This window comes from Saccopteryx bilineata, chromosome X (assembly GCF_036850765.1).
Source record: "Saccopteryx bilineata isolate mSacBil1 chromosome X, mSacBil1_pri_phased_curated, whole genome shotgun sequence".
Lineage (NCBI taxonomy): Eukaryota > Metazoa > Chordata > Mammalia > Chiroptera > Emballonuridae > Saccopteryx > Saccopteryx bilineata.
Window position 1 is genome coordinate 124,614,043 of NC_089502.1, and position 18,893 is coordinate 124,632,935.

Genomic DNA, 18,893 nt, shown 5'->3' on the forward strand with positions numbered 1-18,893 from the left:
TGTATTATTAAAACTTTGTAAACTTTGACTAATAATTCTCAGTTTCCTCTTTCCCATAGCCCATGGCAACCACCATTCATCTCTTTGCTTGTATAATTTTGGCTATTTTAGATTTTTCATATGAGCAAATCCTCATATGAAATGTAATATTTGTGATTCTATGTCTAGCTTATTTCATTTATCATTATGTCCTCCATATCAACCTATGTTGTTCACAAATGCAAAGATTTATTTAAAACAAAATGAATACAGTTGTTCCTCGCCATATTGCACTTCACTTTACGTGGTCTCACTGTATTGCAGATAATTAAATTGTGTATATCTAATTTTGTATCGTGGACGTTTTGCTACACTGTGGGATTTTGCAGTATATAGGTATTTTTATATATTTATTATTTTAATTATTTTCATAGTAGAATAAGCAAAATAAGTGTGAGAAAGATTAATAACAATGTGGGAAAGGTTTATAAGAGTGTGGGGAGGGTTTCTAAAGCCTTAAAATATATATATAAATAATAAAATAAATATAAGGTCTCTACTTTTTGTGGATTTTTGCCTATAGCAGGGGGTTCTGGAACCTAACCCTCATGATAGTTGAGGGACCCTTGTATACTATTTTATCCATATGCCATATTTTTCTTTTCTTCTTCATCTCCTCCTCTTCCTCCCCCTCTGCCTTCTTCCTCCTCCCCTTTGTCTTCTTCTTCTTCTTCTTCTTCTTCTTCTTCATCTTCTTCTTCTTCTTCTTTACATGAGAGCAGAGGAGGCAGAGAGACAGACTTCAGTATAAACCAGGACAAGGATCCACTCAGTAGCCCCTACAGAGGGTATGCTTTGGCACCATTTGCTCCATTGCTTGACAACCAAGCTATTTTTAGTGCCTGAGGTGAGGCCACAGGAGCCACCCTCAGTGCTGGGTGGTGTGGGCTGCAACTGCCTTGATTAAACCTATTTAAATTTTTTGTAAATTATGTGCATTAACACAAATGTTTTTTTTTCTTAAACTGTATCTCGTTATTGAATAAATGATATCCCACAAAAGCAAGGATTAATATCACTCAGATTGAGAATCCAGTATACTGTATGCAATCTTTGCATATATTTATGCATTGTATAGTTTTCCTTCATGGGATAATTTAAATGCCTTTCAGTATATTTCAGTAGTGTTAGCAATTACAAGAGAGTTAAAAACTTCTTTCCTGATATCAGTAATACTACTGGAATTTCAAGTTAAATGCTAAGATTTACTGATAGTATTTTGTTAATGGTTCAGCAAGCAGAAATGGACTCATTTGTATATAGTGAGAACATCAGAGAGAAAGTCAGAATGGGTCAATACAAATGTAAAGAACATTTAATTTTTCCCAGAAATAAATTCACTTCTGCATGGTAAATTAATATTTGACAGAGCAAGCAAGAACATACAATATGGTAAAGACAGTCTCTTCAGTAAATGGTATTGGAAAAATTGGACAGATATGTGGGGAAAAAAACTAGACCATCTTCTTACACCATACACAAAAATAAACTCAAAATGGATTAAATGTTCAACTCTAAACCATAAAAATTCTAGCAGAAAATGCAGGCAATAAAATCTCAGATTTTTTCATAGCAATATTTTTTTTTGGATCTATTTCCTTGGGCAAGGGAAATGGGAGAAAGATAAACAAATGGAACTATATCAAACTAAAAAGTTTTTGCACAGCCAAGGAAACCATCAACAAAGTGAAAAAACAACCCACTGAATGGAAAAACATAGAACATACTCACCAATACATCTGATAAGAGAGTAATATCCAAAATTTATAAAGAACTCATAAAACTCAATTCCAAACAGACAATCCAATTAAAAATATGAATAGGTCCTAAATAGACACTTCAAAAACCATATAGATAGCAAATAGAAATATAAAAAGATGCTTAATGTCACTAATCATTAAATAAATGCAAATCAAAACAAGAATAACGTATCACCTCACACCTGTCAGACTATCATCAATAAATCAGCGAACAACAAGTGTTGGTGAGGGTGTGGAGAAAAGGGAACCCTCGTGTATTGTTGGTGAGAATGCAGATTGGTGCAGGCACTGTGGAAAGTACTATGGAGTTATCTCAAAATGTTAAAATGGAACTGCCTTATGACCTAGAGATTCCACATCTGGGAATATATCTGAAGAAACCCTAAACAATAATCCAAAACAATATATGCCCTCTATGTTTAATGCAACACTCTTTACAGTAGCCAAGATTTGGAAGCAGCCCAAGTGCCCATCCAAGGATGAGTGGATAAAAAACTGCAGTACATTTACACATTGGAATAGTACTGAGCTGTAAAAAGAAGAGACTCTTCACCTTTGTGACAACATGGATGGACATGGAGAGTATTGTACTAAATGAAATAAATCAGTCACAAAAAGACAAGTACCATGTGATTTTACTTACATGTAGAATCTAATGAACAAAATAAAGAAAACAGACTGACAGCTGTCAGAGAAGAAAGAGTTTGGGAGGCTTGGTGAAAATGAAAAAGGAATTAAGCAACAACAACAAGAAAAAACCCTCATAGACACAGACAACAGTATGATGATTACCAGAGGGAAAGAAGAATGGAGAGGAAGTAGGGGAGGGTAAAGGAGGGATAAATAGAGATGGAAGGAGACTTAGGTTGGTGAACACAATATATAGATGATGCATTATAAAATTGTACATCTGAAGCTTATACACATTTTTTTCCATATCTCTGAGTCTCATTTTTATGTCCCATCTATGTATGGAATCATATCGTTCTTAGCTTTTTCTGATTTACTTATTTCACTCAGTATAATGTTATCAAGGTCCATCTATGTTGTTGTAAATGATCCGATGTCATCATTTCTTATGGCTGAGTAGTATTCCATAGAATATATGTACCACATCTTCTTTATCCATACATCTGTTGAAGGGCTTTTTGGTTGTTTCCATGTCTTGGCCACTGTGAACAATGCTGCCATAAACATGGGTGTGCAATTCTCCTTTTGTAACAGTGCTATGGTGTTATTTGGGTATATTCCTAAAAGTAGGATAGCTGGGTCAAAAGGCAGTTCAATTTTTAATTTTTTGAGGAATCTCCATACTGTTTTCCACAGTGGCTGCACCAGTCTGCATTCCCACCAGCAGTGCAGGAGGGTTCCCTTTTCTCCACATCCTCCCCAGAACTTGTTACATGTTGTTTTGTTGATGAGCGTCATTCTGACTGGTGTGAGGTGATATCTCATTGTGGTTTTAATTTGCATTTCTCTAATGATTAGTGATGTTGAGCATTTTTTCATATGCATATTGGCCATTTGTATGTCCTCTTTGGAAAAGTGTCTATTCATTTATTTTGCCCATTTTTTGATTGGATTGTTTGTCCTCCTGATGTTGAGTTTTACAAGTTCTTTATAAATTTTGGTTATTAACCCCTTATCAGACGTATTGTCGAATATGTTCTCCCATAGCATAGTTTGTCTTTTTATTCTATTCTTATTGTTTTTAGCTGTGCAAAAGCTTTTTAGTTTGATATAGTCCCATTTGTTTATCCTGTCTTTTATTTCACTTGCTTGTGGAGATAAATTGGCAAATATATTGCAGCGAGAGATGTCAGAGAGCTTACTGCTTATGTTTTCTTCTAAGAATGGTGTAAGTTGGTGGTCTAGTTTCATTTATTTGGATTGCACTTCTCTGTCTTCTCATTATGTCTGTGTATTTGGGTGTGTTGTTTGTAGAGCTGGTTGAGTCTAGGCTTGGTGTAGTCTGCCTCCAATTTTCAGTTGTGTTATTTCTAGGTCTTCTTTGTGTTGGTATCAGATGTTATTTGTAATCCACTTTTGGATTTGGCTTCTCTAGTAGAGCCACTTTGAAGTCTTGGTTTTTTTTTTCCTAAGCATTCTTAACACGGTGGTAGTCTTGTTTGGCCTATATACATTTTTTAATTTTATTATTTATTGATTTTTAGAGAGAGGAGAGAGAGAGAGAGAGAGAGAGAGAGAGAAGCAGGAAGCATGAACTCATCATAGTTGCTTCCTCTATGTGACTTCACCAGGCAGCCTGGGATTTCAAACTGGCCACCTCAGCATTCCAGGTCGACGCTTTATACACGGCACCACCACAGGTCAGGTGAAACCTCTATCCTTTTATTAACAAATATTACCTCAATAAATTCTATTAAAATTGTGGTACACAACATTGTTCACAGTGGCCAAAACATGGAAACAACCAAAAAGCCCTTCAATAGAAGACTGGATAAAGAAGATGTGGCACATATACACTATGGAATATTACTCAGCCATAAGAAATGATGACATTGGATCATTTACAACAAAATGGTGGGATCTTGATAACATTATACGGAGTGAAATTAGTAAATCAGAAAAAACCAAGAACTACATGATTCCATACATCTGTGGGACATAAAAAGGAGACTAAGAGACATGAACAAGAGTGTGGTGGTTACCGGAGGGTGGGGGAGAGGGGGGGCGTGGGAGGGAAGGAGGAGAGGGGGAGGGGGAGGGGCACAAAGAAAACTAGATAAAAGGTAATGGAGGACAATCTGACTTTGGGTGATGGGTATGCAACATAAGTGAATGACAAAATAATCTGGACATGTTTTCTTTGAATATATGTACCCTTATTTATTGATGTCACCCCATTAACATTAATAAAAATTTATAAAAAAATTGTGGTGCATATGTTGGTCAAATAAGTTTGTAAATATGATATATAGTTGTGTTTGCTTATAGTTGCATTAAGTGTGAGGAACAGGCTGTAAGCAGGCAGGGTTGTTATACCTTAAGGCTTAGTTTTTTTTTGTTTGTTTTTTTTTTTTTTTTTTATTTTTTAAATTTTTTTTAAAGATTTTTTTTAGCAGTTTTTTTTTAATTTTTTATTTATTTATTCATTTTTAGAGAGGACAGAGAGAGGAAGAGAGAGAGACAGAGAGAGAGAGAAGGGGGGAGGAGCTGGAAGCATCAACTCCCATATGTGCCTCGACCAGGCAAGCCCAGGGTTTCGAACCGGCGACCTCAGCATTTCCAGGTCGACGTTTTATCCACTGCGCCACCACAGGTCAGGCCTTAAGGCTTAGTTTTAACACTAAACCTTTCCCAGCCTAAGTGACTTTGTATCAGAGAATTCCTTGTTTGTATATTAGATTAAAAGTTTTGATTTCTACACTATAAAATAGGGCAGACCAAGAGCTAGCTCTCTCTCAGTTCCTGACATTAGCATTAGAGGGAGAGCAGAGAAAGACCATGTGGAGAAGAGGAGAAGCAGCCAAGATGGTGGAATGCTGGAGAAGAAGCCAGTTTGTGCAGAGTTTGTGCAGAGAGAAGGAGATGGGGAACAGAGATGAATAAGGATGGTGAGTACAAACCTTTGATTCTAGGAAACTCGGTAAGTCAGTGGCTTTGAGAGCCCTGAATGGAAAGGGAGATGTTTTCCCACTATGTGTATTTCTTGCCCACCAGGTACAAGCTAGGATTATAGCTAATGGTCCACCAGTTCCTGGCTCCATTGTTTCATTACTGTCTGTCGGAATAAAATGCGAACCTGCATGGGCCAGGCGGCTGTCATGGTGGCCGTGGTTAATGGCTTTACATTTGGCATAATCTGTGGCAGGATTTGGAATTTGGTATAGAGCCACCACCACCTTTGAGTGGTGAAGTAGAGGACTGGCTGCTGTTATGGGTCCTCATGGCTGTTCTTTTGGGGACCATAGGCTGGCTGACTTTTACAGCCATGCATGAGGAAACCAAGAGTTCTGTGGAACAGGCTGCCCAGGACTTCCAAACCAAGCAGTGGAAGGAACTGAAGCAAACATGGGAGAAACAGATGCTGACCCTGGAGCTGGAGGAAGCGCTGGAGGAGGAGGCCGACCAGGTTCGCAAGATTTGCTTGGAAATGTAACAGCTGCTAGAGAAGGAATCACAGGTTCATGAGTTGCAGCTTGCTCTGCACATTGTGGAGAGCCATCAGTGGCAGGAGGCTGGGGCTATGGCTGGGGCTGGGGCTTCAAGGTCTGCGGAAGAGAAGGCGGCAGCAACCCGGGGCTCAAGCCCAGCAGCAGGAGCTGGTGTTTTCTGTTCCTCTTTGGAGGATGAGGAGAATCAGGCTGAAGTTGCAATTGTAGTCCCCAAATGATGAGAGCCCAGCAGCAAGGAGTACCTACTATAGCCCTGGTATGTCTGTGATTTTGGGACATAGGGTGAATGCCATCATGCTCTCTAGAGCAGAGATGGAAATGCTGACTGCCATTGCCACGTGCTCCTCCTTGGGATGGTGCAAGACCTGCCAGGACTGCAGAGATGAGGGAGTGGCTGAGGCCCCATGTGTGTGGACTGATTCCTGGACTACAACTGAAGTGGGCACTGGCTCCTTTGTTGGATGGACTTATGGATTTTGGACAATGTGAAATATCCTGATGGGGGTTGGGGGCGGCTTACCTGGAAGCCATCCCCTGTCCTGGGAAGCTTTTCCCATGGCTAGAAAGAAGTCCGAGAACATTTTACCCTTTTGGCAAAGTGCTCTGAGACTGGTGAAATGTACCTTTGTAATTGTTAAAATTGCATGATTTGTTATGTTGTTGTAATTTGTGTAATGTGCTTGATTTCCTTGTGCAAGAATACCTGTGCTTTAGATTGTAAGTGAGCAAAAGGGGTTGAATATTCATCAAATAAGTTTATAAATATGATATATAGGTTTGCTTGATTATAGTTTGCATTGGGTGTGGGGGACAGGCTGTAAGTAGGCAAGGTTGTTATACCTTAAGGCTTAGTTATAAAACTAAGCCTTTCCCACCCTAAGTGACTTTGTATCAGAGAATTCCTTATTTGTATATTGGATTAAAGGTTTTGATTTCTACACTATAAAATGGGGCAGACCAGGAGCTAGCTCTCTCTTGGTTCCTGAGATTAGCATTAGAAAGGAGAGCAGAGAAAGGCCACATGGAGGAGAGGAGAAGCAGCCAAGATGGTGGAGTGCTAGAGAAGCCAGTTTGTGCAGTTTGTGCAGAGAGAAGGAGATGGGGAACAGAGGTGAATAAAGCTGGTGAGGTAGGAACCTTTGATTCTAGGAAACTCAGATAAGTCAGTTGCTTTAGGAGCCCTGAACAGAAAAGGAAGTGCTTTCCCACTGCCTGTATTTCTTGCACCTTGAGTTCAAGCTAGGATTAGAGCTAATGGCCCACCAGTTCTTGGCTCTGTTGTTTCATTACTATCTGTCGGAATCAAATGTGAGCCTGCATGGGCCAGGCAGCTGTGATGGTGGCCGTGGCTACTGGCTTTACAGCTATCAAGCTATGAAAAGACAGAGGAAACTTAAATTATTTTGAAATGAATGATGCCTATCTGTAAAGCTTACATACTGTACATTTTCAATTATAGGACATTCTCGAAAAAGCAAAACGAAAGTGATGGTGGAAGGATCAGTGGAGCTCAGGGTTAGAGGAGAGCAAGGGTTGAATAGACATAGCACAGAGGGTTCTTAGGGCATTGAGACTATTCTATATAATACTAAAATGGTTGGTACATGTCATTATATATTTGTCAAATTATATAGAATGTATAGCATCCAGAGTATAACCTAATATAAACTATGAACTTTGAGTGATAACAATGTGTAAATGTAGGTTCATTGATTTTAACAAGTGTATCACTCTCCTTAGATTCTGATGGGAGGAAAGGTTGCTGATGTGTGAGGACACAGGTTCTGTATAAATTATAATTTCTACTCTAAAAAAATAAAATATAAAGTGAAATTGTGTAAATACTTTTACTGAGTTAAAATTATTCATTTCCAAAAAAATTAATATATCAGGTATATTACTACACGAGGTGATAAATAGATATAGCATGGAGACTGTTTTGTGGGGATTTAAAGAATATTCAAATTTGAAGTGCTTAAAATTACATATATAAATATACAAGTAGAATGTATATAAAAACTAATATATATGCATATTTTTACACACACACACAGTACATTGACGTAAGCTGCTTTTGGCAGCTAGTGAAAAAAAAACACAACTTTAACTGACCTGAGTAATAAAGAATTTTAGTTGTCCATATAACTGGCAGTAAAATTTTAAGTCAGGTTTCAGATTTGGCTTATGCCAATAACTTTTACTTTATTTTCTTGAAATATTCTTGACATTAACCAACCTTTTTTCTCTCTTTAATCTGGCAATAAGAGATAGCTGCAGTAGTTTTGGGCTCCACAAAAGCATGTAAAAATTTGCAGAGGATATGAAAGAACCCTTGTGTTTCAGCACTCCAAGAAACCTTTTTTTTTTTTTTAATCCACCACACTGCCCCAGATTACCTACTTAAATCATCTGCCCACTTCTATTCAGTTTCCAAGAGGTAGTATGCTCTAATTAGCTTAAGCCAATTAGGCTCTCACACTAGGGAGATTTGTGGCATCAGATTTTTCTCTGTACAGGGGTCCTTGGGTTACAACTGTCTCTACATACAATGGTTCGAGTTTACGACACTCACTCCCATAAAAACTTTAAAAAATTGAGACATGTTTTGCTTATGCCTTTAGCATCATACTTATGAACTATGTAGGCAGACTAGTTTGGTTGTGCGTGGTAGAAGAATACACAGTAACGTGGCATATGAGTGAGGGAGTTGGCTTCCCCCAGTACACTTACCTACACCATTTTGGACTGTCAAAAGCACAAGTGTTCCTATTGTGTTGCTTTATATAGTGAATTTTTACCCTTATCATGGCTCTTAAATGAAATTCAGAGTCTTCAGATGGTAGTGCTTTGAAGAAGAGGAAAGCCATCATAATAGAAATGAAATTAGACATTGTAAAGTGATCAGAAAAAGGAGAATCAGTGACAAACATTGGACACATATTAGGCCTTAATCATTCTACTGTAGCAACAATTATCAAGGAGAAAGACTTCCATGGCTTTGAGGAGTTGGTACAGAGAAGGTTGTTGGCATGAGTAAATATTTGGAAGTGGAGGCTGAGGATGTCACAGAACTACTGGCATCACACAGAGAGGAGCTGCCTGCTGAGAACCTCATTCAGCTGGAGAAACAGCTGATTGAAGAGGAAGAGATAGAAACCCCAGCACCCAAGAGATTTACTATCAAGGGTTTGGCAGAAGGTTTTCATATGGTAGAGGATGCGTTGGCAAAATTTCAGGCTTAAAACCCCAGTGATGACAGATTCTGTAAGGTCTACAGAGCTGTTATAGATGCCTTACAATCCTATAGGCAGATTTTGGAAGAGATGAAGTCATCAACTTTCCAGAATAGCCTGGAACAATTGTTTTAGAAGGTAGAGAGGCCTGCAACAGATCCTGTACCCTTTGCATCAGCTGCTTCTCGGGATGGAACACCTGTGGTAAAGGTAGAATCATCTTCAGCATCTCCTGCATGTTCCTGACTCACCTGACCCAGTATCTCCAGCACCTTCTGCAGGTTCTCCTGCCTCTCCAGCTTCCTCCTCCCAACAGGTCACTCTCTCCCACCTTGCATTGCCCTTTCCAGTGTGCAAACCAACCACAGGAACAAAGGTAAGGAATTTTTTTACACTCATTTTTTCTGTTACTAAGTACAGTATATTTATATTCTTTTCATGTTTCTGTGGCTTAGTTTTGTTTTATGTTCTAGATTATGATTTTACAAGTGTTAGAATAGGTAAGTGACTTATGCTAGGGTGTGCTTTGACTTACACTAAAATTCAGGTTATGTCACTGTTATAGGAACAGAACTGTGTAGTAACCCGAGGACCCCCTGTACCTGGAATCAGAGTATTGAATGCCTGACCTAAATCAAGATTCTGTTAGGATTCAGGGAGAGAGGAATGGATACTGTGAGAACTTCTACAATGCACACTCTAATTGTATACTGCTATATTTTATTAGATCGATAATACTTAACATTCTGTTGATAAAGTACCTATAATAACTTAAATTATTAAATTATGTTTTACATGCTGTTGTTATAACTATGGTGAACTTCTGAATACATCTTATTTTATTACTATTCTATATCTTTAAAAATAAAAATTCACTGACTCAAAAGAGCAAATATTTAATTAGAAGTAAAATGAGTTCTGCCTTACAAGGCAGTGGCACAGTGGATATAGAGTATCGGGTTGGTATGCTGAGAACCCAAGTTCAAAACCCCAAGGTCATTGGCTTGATCACGGGATCATAGACATGACACTAAGATCACTGGCTTGAACCTAAAGGTCACTGGCTTGAACAAGGGGTCACTAGCTCAGCTGGAGGCCCCCACCCCTGGTTAAAGTAGATATGAGAAAGCAATCAGTGAACAAAAAAAATAAACAAAATGAGTTCTAAATCTTTCAAGAGTGTATTCTGGGCAGAGAATTCTTGATGATTTCCTGTATTGTGAGAGATAATGTTAAGCCCAATTATTTCAATTCAGGCTAAATCTTTCTACATTAAAAATGCTGAAATAAAAGCTATTCGATTTATGCGTATTTTACTTAGAACATAGGTCCCAGTCTTTGAAATATTTTAAGTGGAATTCATTTTATTTATTAAATTTCTGCAAAGTTTTTCACATGTAGTTTCTAATTTGGTTTGTCTTCACAAGGCTGACAAGCTTTTAAAAATTTGCTTCAGTTGTTCCTCGATTTGTTCTCAAATGCTTTCCTCTTCTTTTTTCCCTTTTATACTACATGGAGACTGACCCCAGGAGAAATATTTCTCCCAGATTCCTGGGTCAGCTGATTTCAACTGTAGTCTGCCAATGGGAGGCACTAGCAGCAGGAGGAAGAGTAAAGGGTATTGCTCACTCTGTCAGCCAATGGGGCACTTTCAGCATCAGCTGCTTCTCCTCAGTTCTTACAAAAATTGATTCCAACTTCCTCCAGGAGCCCCTTGTTCCTGGGCTTCAGTAACCTCACCTCTTCCCATTGTCCCTTCAGCCAAAGCAGTTTTTGAGATTGCTAATCTCTGAGTTGCCTCATCATCTCATTTCTGTTTTGTTATTTTAGCAATTCCGTCACCTATGTAATCATTCCCGATATTAAATTTACTCTGTCTTAAGTATTCTGAAAGATTTCTGTTTCCAAAATGGAATATAACTGATACATAATTAAACAGAGTTTTATTTAATTGACCTGTACTTGACCTTTTTATGTATGTTTTCTGCTCCTATACTCCTATGCTTGAAATTTCTCTGGCAACCTCATTAGTGCAAAATATATTGTTAAATCGAATTAGTATATTTTAATTCACTGGATACTTTTGTTTGTTTGACTACTTACTTTCTTTAACTGTTTATTTCCTTTATCTTTACAGTCCTAATCAGGTCCTAATCAACTCTGGCTTGGATTTAGATCTCTTCTAGTGTGGCACTTTTCAAATTCATTCTCCACCCTTCTTTCTAAGTAATTTACATAGAATTCAAATTAACCATTCCACTGTGTGTGTGTGTGTGTGTGTGTGTGTGTGTGTGTGTGTGTGTGTGTGTGTTTTCCGAAGTGAGAAGCAGTGGGGGGGGAGGCAGCAGACAGACAGATTCCTGCATGCACCAAACCGGGATCCACCCAGCATGCCCACAAGGGGGTAATGCTCCACTGCAATCGGAGTCATTCTAATGCCTGAGGCAGAGGCCATGGAGCCATCCTCAGCACCCGGGCCAACTTTGCTCCAAAGGAGCCTTGGCTGTGGGAGGGGAAGAGAGAGACAGAGAGAAAGAAGAGGGAGAAGGATAGAGAAGCAGATGGGTGCTTCTCCTGTGTGCCCTGGCCAGGAATTGAACCCAGGACCTCTACACGCCAGGCCGATGCTCTACCGCTGAGCCAACTGGCCAGGACCAACCATTCCACTTTTATACTTAAAAACCTCCAATTTTTCTTCTTTGTTAATAAAAAAAAGTCCTTGTTATGATGTAAAAAGTCTTCAGTAATCTAAAATCTTTCATTTTTCTTACTATTTCTCAGAACTCATTTTGTACAAATGTTTACTGGACTGTTTTTAGACTTGTGCAGGGGCCCACCCTACAGAGCAGGACTTACTTCAATGGGGCTCTGGTGCCCACTGAGTCCACTCCTTGAGTTTTTTGCCTGTGGAGGTAGTCGGTTGGTGCCTCAATGTGGTCTGATGTTGTCTACCAGGTGTGCTGGCTCACAGCCTTCCAGGTGGTACAGGCCAAGGTCAGGACCACCGAGCATGAGCTACAAAGCAATCTGCAGATGGCTGCTACTTGTGCTGAGTTTGAAGGTGTCCAGGAGCTGTGAACCAAGGCAGGCTATCACTAGTGCCGGGCTTGGGGCCACTTAGGTAGAGGCACAGGGGAAGCAAAGACCAGATGCTGCTTGCTTGAGAAATTTTAAGAAAGTCTGAATGGTGAGCCAAGACAGAACATTATTATGGAAAAGCCACAGGAAATAGCTTGAATGGGCCAGCAAGCTGGGTGGAGTGTGATCTTAAGGAATCACTAGAGTGGAGTGAACTGTGTGAGCCAGGTTGATGGAGACTCAGATATAGCACCCACCTGTGGGCTTTTAGGGGGAGGGCTCAGGAAAGAAACAAAGTTTTCTTTCCTCACTTCTATCTGGCAGAAAGTGCCCCCTCACCAGCTCTTGCCCCCATGTTAGACACCTTCTTTTCTCCCTGTATGACCCTGGTGACGTTTGAGCTGCTACCCCAATTTTGGCACTCAGAAGGAGTGAGTCTAGGTAAGTCTGTGCCTATGTAAGTCTCCTAAATTCCTTTAAGAGGAACTGCCTGGGCCCTGACCAGGTAGCTCAGATGGTTAGAGTATGGTCCTCATACACTAGAGTTGTAGGTTCAATCCCCAGTCGGCACATACAAGAATCAACCAATGAATGCATAAACAACAAATCATTGTTTCTTTCTCTCTCCCCTCCTCTCTCTTTAAACTCAATAAAGTAAAAATTAAAAATAAAGAGGAACTGCCTGGGACTCAAGCAGCCTTCTGTCTTACTCAGCCACAGTCCCCACTGTTTTGTACAGCCAGAAGTTATGGGGACTTCTATTCCTGGCACTGGAACCCTGGACTTGAGGAGGGGGCTGGTGTGTGGCTGGGACCCCTGTCTCTTCAAGGGGGCCTCTGCAGCAAGATATCCCTCGTGAAGAATTTATCTGCATTTACCTACATCACCATCTTGATCAGAAGTCTGTATCAGGTTTTTATTAATGATTCATAGGAGTAACTTGCTTTAGTATCTCTAACAAATATATGATATGTTTTGAAGATAATATCTGTTGTACACAGTGTGAGGCAAAACTAGCTTTACACTTGTGACTATGCAAAACACAGAGTTCATTTTTTATTATTACTTTTTTGTTTTTGTATTCTTTTCCAAACCAACAAATATAAACCTACTTTTGCCCCACCCTGTGTGGTATCTTACTTTATAAATTCTGCTGTAACTGGCTGTGAATTTCCAACATATTTCTGAAATTCATCCATATTGAAACATGTGGCTTAATTTTGTTTCTTGTATTTTATGAAAATAACACATTTTGTATATCTAGATCCTTGTTGATAAATACTTACATTGAGGTTGTTTCCATTTTGTACACTTTTATAAACATTTCTCTGTATGTATTCTGGGACATATCTGTAAGAGTTCCTCTAGGAGAAAAATTATTCACCTTTAGGCTATCAGCAGAATATTAAAATGTCTCCTCAAGAGTCTCATGCCCTGGTACACATGTACTTTTCCCAGTTACTCAATATAACATTAATCTAGGTAGTGCTGTGAAGAGATTTTGCAGATGTCAAATAGTCCCCAGATCATTTGACTAAATGTTCTCTTAAAAATTAGTCAATTGAGCATGGTAAAATGAATTGACTGTGATCCCTGAAAAATCTACCCCAGGGGTAGTAATCCTAAATTTTTTGCTTCCTCATCTTTTTTGTATCAGCCATTTCAATTAGCACCCAAGCCTCTAATCTCTCTATAATAGAAAGGCATTTTGTTTTTCCGATTAATTATGACTGATACATATTTTCTTGCTGTATTTATCTTTGTTTCTTAAATTTTCAGAAAGTGTCTCATTTTTGCTCTAGAAATCATGTGGCCCTGTGTATTTCCATTACTACAAAAATAAATTTTCGTTTCCTTTATCTCTGTATTTTTTACATTACATACCATCTACTTTTAAATCAATAGCAAGCAAATGAAAACAGCACATTTTTTAGAGCTAAGGAAATAAAATAATTTTGAGAAGAATCCACTAAATAACACTGTTATTGAAATGACATACTGCCTAATGCCATGGGACATAATTTTTTTATGTGTAGCCTTAATATTGGAAACTGAGAGAATCTGATCTACCTTGGAGGGATGTATTGCACTTAAAGTACACCTGATTCCTTATTTTTATATATTTATTATTTATTTTTTCCATTTATTTGAGAGACAGAGAGAGAGACATCAACTCATCCTATTTAATTGTTTCATTTAGTTTTGAACTCATTGGCTGCTTCTCATATGTGCCCTGACTGTGGATTGATTCCCAGACCTCCGTGCACTGGGACGATACTCTATCCACTGAGACACTTGGGCAGGGCTGCCCTGATTCTTTATTTTTAAAGAAAAAACTGCAAAATCCTTCTACAAAGCAATTTATCCTTGAGTTCTTTCTCCTCATTCTCTCCCTCTCCTTCCTTATCTCTTTTCTTACCTTCACTTTCCCATTTATCTTATATTTCCCATCTCAATTATGCAAATACAAAGAAAGAAAGCATCTGTAACCTTGGGATATGTATATATCTGCAGTATAGCCTAGCAAAGAACACTCCTTTCAATAGCCCTTAATTACAGATCCTGTTGACTGGGGATTGATGTATAAATTTGCCCAAGAGCCAGTGAGCCACATGGAGGAAAGGATTGGAACCCTTGCAACATCCCTTTGGAGGTCAAACATTGTTAGAAACTCAGTGATGTTTTGTGATGGTTCTAGATAAGATCTGCTGGCAGGAAAGGCCACCAAGCACAAGACCATATAAGCCATGTAAAAAGGGGCGAAGGTGTTGAAGATCTAGACTCTCTATTAGAGGAAAGATCGTTTAACTCAAGAAACAAAAATTAAGTTATTTCTGACATAAACATTTGAGGACTTGGATGTTTGATTTGATTTCAATTTCAAGAACAAGTCACATGTGCTCCATAAACTTTAAATAAAGTAGTACATGCAAACTACCTCTATAGTCTCTGACAAAAAGTGGCTACTTGTAAGTGTTAGTTATTTATCCTACAATTCCTCCTCCCATATCAGAGGGAAAAAAATAGCATCTGTGTGATTTGTTTGGAATTTGCAAATTTGGGAGGGGGGCTTCTATTAACTGCAAAGCACAAACTCCCAATTGATACTCTGTCATCTCTAAAAAGTCCCCTTACCATTATAATACACTGCTCACAACAATTAGGGGATACTTTATTGCTGCATATTCATTTTGAGATATCCCCTAATGTTTGTGAGCAGTATATATAGCTATTTTATAAAACTGCTATAATTCAAGTAATTCTGTAACTTAGAGCTATTTTCTGTTCTCACAAGATAGAAAATGACTTCCTGAGTCTGATCAACATTTATTTATCCAAGTATTTGGTATTTTCCAATAACACTGAAAGTTGTTCTTAATGATATCAATTTTAGAATTTTGAGATTATATCTCATTATAGATGTACTTTATTGAATTTAAATTATCCAATTATCTAAATATATTAAGATTTCTAAGTTTTTGTAACCGTGATAAATAATAACATTGTGGAAATACTTCATTTTCTAAGATGTTTATTAACAGATTCAGTCTGTATGTGCCTCATAGTAACATACTTACTCAAGCCAAACTATTTTTATCCAAATAAATAGAGAAAATAATTGGGCTGACTCTTTTGCTCAGTCATTCCCTAGTCATTTTAAAAAATAACAAAAACTATCCATGCTGATCCCCACCTTATGATTCTGACCTTTCCGTTCCACTGGGAGCGGAGTGCCGACTTATGAAAGGAAGCAGGGATGAGCCATGCAGCAGGTTAGGATCCAGATTTGCATGTGAGGCCACACTGGGGAAGACCAAGTAGACAAGCAATATAATTCAGAAAGTGCCGGCTGGCCCAGCACCGGGCAGAGTCAGATCTAAAATAACCTTGTGGATAGGGCCAGAAGACCTTAGGCAAATGCAGCCCATAGGGAGTCCCCCTGTGGTGTGTTTCATTCTCATTTCCACCTTATTAATACACCTGGATTTAGTACATTGGCTGCAGGTTCCTTATTTTTATTTCCTGTGAGACATTGTGGAGTAGTGAGAAGAGAAATGAATTAAGAGACGGTAGGCCTCAGGCAGGGAGCAGTGGAACAGTGTGGGTGTGAGAGGAATTCAGACTAAAGCTCTAGCCCCAACTGTGTCACTTACAAGGCAGGCAAATTTAGGAAAATTGCAAAGTTCTATGAACCTCAGATTTTCATGGGGGAAATAGATATGATGAGTAGTCTCCTTGCATCTAGCTCACATATATCCTGTAAGTAGGAATGTCGGACTCTTTCAAACTTTTGCAAGACACAGGGACGTTGTCTGTCATGTAGTGTGTTTTGATAAATTTCAGTTATTACTATTATGATCTTCACTTTAACACCTACCAATTTTCCCCCTGGGAATTTTGTTTTACCCCAGGAAATGTCAGAAAATTCATAGCTCTCTAGGATACGGCAGAAGAAATCAACCAATCTATTGCTTAACAAGTATAACTTTTATGAGGATATATTATCTATTGTTGGTGTGGGGAAATATTTCCCAGGTCAGTGCAACTCAAAACTCTTGAAAATAGTGTCAGAGACTATTTCCATCCCTCCTTACATCTGCCCTTCCATCCAAAAACACTTGAATTTGCAGTTATTTCACCTCTATCACAAGTCTAGTTCTAGCTTAGAGTTTACCAAATTACATTCCAGATAACCCAGTTAGAATGATGGTTTAGTAGCTGGGTGGTGCCTCTCCCAGCTCAGGGCAGAGCCTGCCAGCACAGTGGTAACTGAGCATCCCATCTCATGTGAGTCTCACCCTATCTCTCAGATGCTCCTTTGTTATGATGCATACAAATCACTGATTTTGTGAACTTCGTTCTCCTGCACTGGAATAAGAACACAGGATCTCTTCCCTTCTTTCCCTAGTGAAGATTTCTCTCTACTTTATCCATGATCTTCAAGTCACTGCTAGAAGCAGTTTGCAATTCCAAGTTTCAGTCTTTCCATCTGAGACACATTTTCTGAGGTTTAGGCCCCTGCACACCACTCAAACAAACTCACCTGACCCACTACCCAGCTTCATTAAAATGACCTCACACCAAAGGACTCCGTTTCCCAAGGCCTCAAACCCCCTTGTCCAGGCATTTACACTTGACTGTTCTCATCTAAAAGCCCCAGGTCCTCACACCATCTGTTGACTTGTCCTTTTGGTCATAGGGAGTATCTTAAATACTCCTCGCATCATAGCTACTCCAAGACTTGAAAATGCTATGGGCAGAGATGGTTCTTATATATCTCATCGTTCTCAGTCCTATCCTGGAGTTTGCAAAGAGTAGAATCTCAATTATTGTTGGAGAAGAAAATGGGCCACTGAAAAAGAAATCTAACTTGTTACAATCTAATTTCTCTTACATTCTTGAATAAGCTAATATATCCATACACACACACACAAACAAAACAACTGACTAAAAGTAAATGAAACCAAGAATTTATTCTTTTTATTTCTCTATTCCTTGACCCCAGTTCTTCCGCTGCTCAGTTGTTTCCCGTTCCAAGGAAGTGCCTCATCTATTGCATTATTGTCTTGCTCCGCATCAGTAAATAAGATGAAACCTGTTCAAATTGTTTTTTAAAAAAATAAAACTCCTACTCTCAAATCCCATTCACACAAACGTTTGGGCATATCCAACATAAATTTGGATTATGAAGTTACTAAAACCCTCAATTAAAAGAAAAAATTTTAAAAATACCTGTTGCCACACAGAATGGAAACAAATACCTTATATCTACACTGTGTTGTCTCCAGCACCACCCCCACCCTCTCCTCTTTAAAAGGCAGGCTTCTCTTCTTATCAACAAAGTGAAGAATGTGTCCCGAACATTATCAAGGGTAGGAGTAGCTGCTCACTGTGGCCCTGACGCACGCCTTGGCCAGGGCGGCGTTCCAGCCCTGGCAGCAGCAGCATTCTGGGCCCTGGCTGTAGCTCGGATTCAGGCTCTCTCTCCCTCATCTCTCACAGCTTTCTCATAAAGGAATGGGAAGGCAGTGGGGCCAGTATCATGGACCTTGGCACACAACTCCAGGACTTTCATCCTTCTGCTTTCAGTGTGAGTTCTTGGGCTCCACAGGAACTTGAAACATGGAGGATCACTGTCGGGCACCTGGTGGTACTTCAAGTAATCTTCTTTCACCAAACCCTTGGCGGTGAGCTTCTTGGGCTCCCCCAAAATGAAGTGTCTCCTCCTCCAATATACACCATCACATTCGATATTTTCCAGACTGGCTCCTCAGTGGTGCGGTCGCCACTCATGGATATCACACCCAGAACAGGCATCAGCAGGCCAGTCTGGCACTCTTTTGTCAGCACTCAGCATTGCGTCATGGCCCAGTTCTACTTTGTTCATGAGGATACAGACGTGCTGGTAGGGATCCACTTCCTTCATGGCAGGCCAAAGACCAGCTCCAGGTGTTCGGACGCTCTCATGATGATCAAAGGAAGCAATTCCTTTACATCCGTATGACATTTCTCACGTTCTCTCCCCTGGTCACGAGCTCTTTGACTTGATACTTGTAAAGCAGATAATACAAGAAGAGAAGCCTTCTTATCGAGAGGGCCTCTGTGGAAGGGCTCAGTGCTGGCCCGGGCCTTGAAGGATGTTG

The 18,893-nt window shown here is 39.3% G+C and overlaps 1 pseudogene; it reads left to right on the forward strand.

Annotated features, from left to right (window-relative positions):
* Positions 1-7,867: 7,867 nt before the first annotated feature.
* The window catches only part of LOC136317323 (DDB1- and CUL4-associated factor 8 pseudogene), a 98,396-nt pseudogene continuing 87,370 nt past the window's right edge, over positions 7,868-18,893 (forward strand).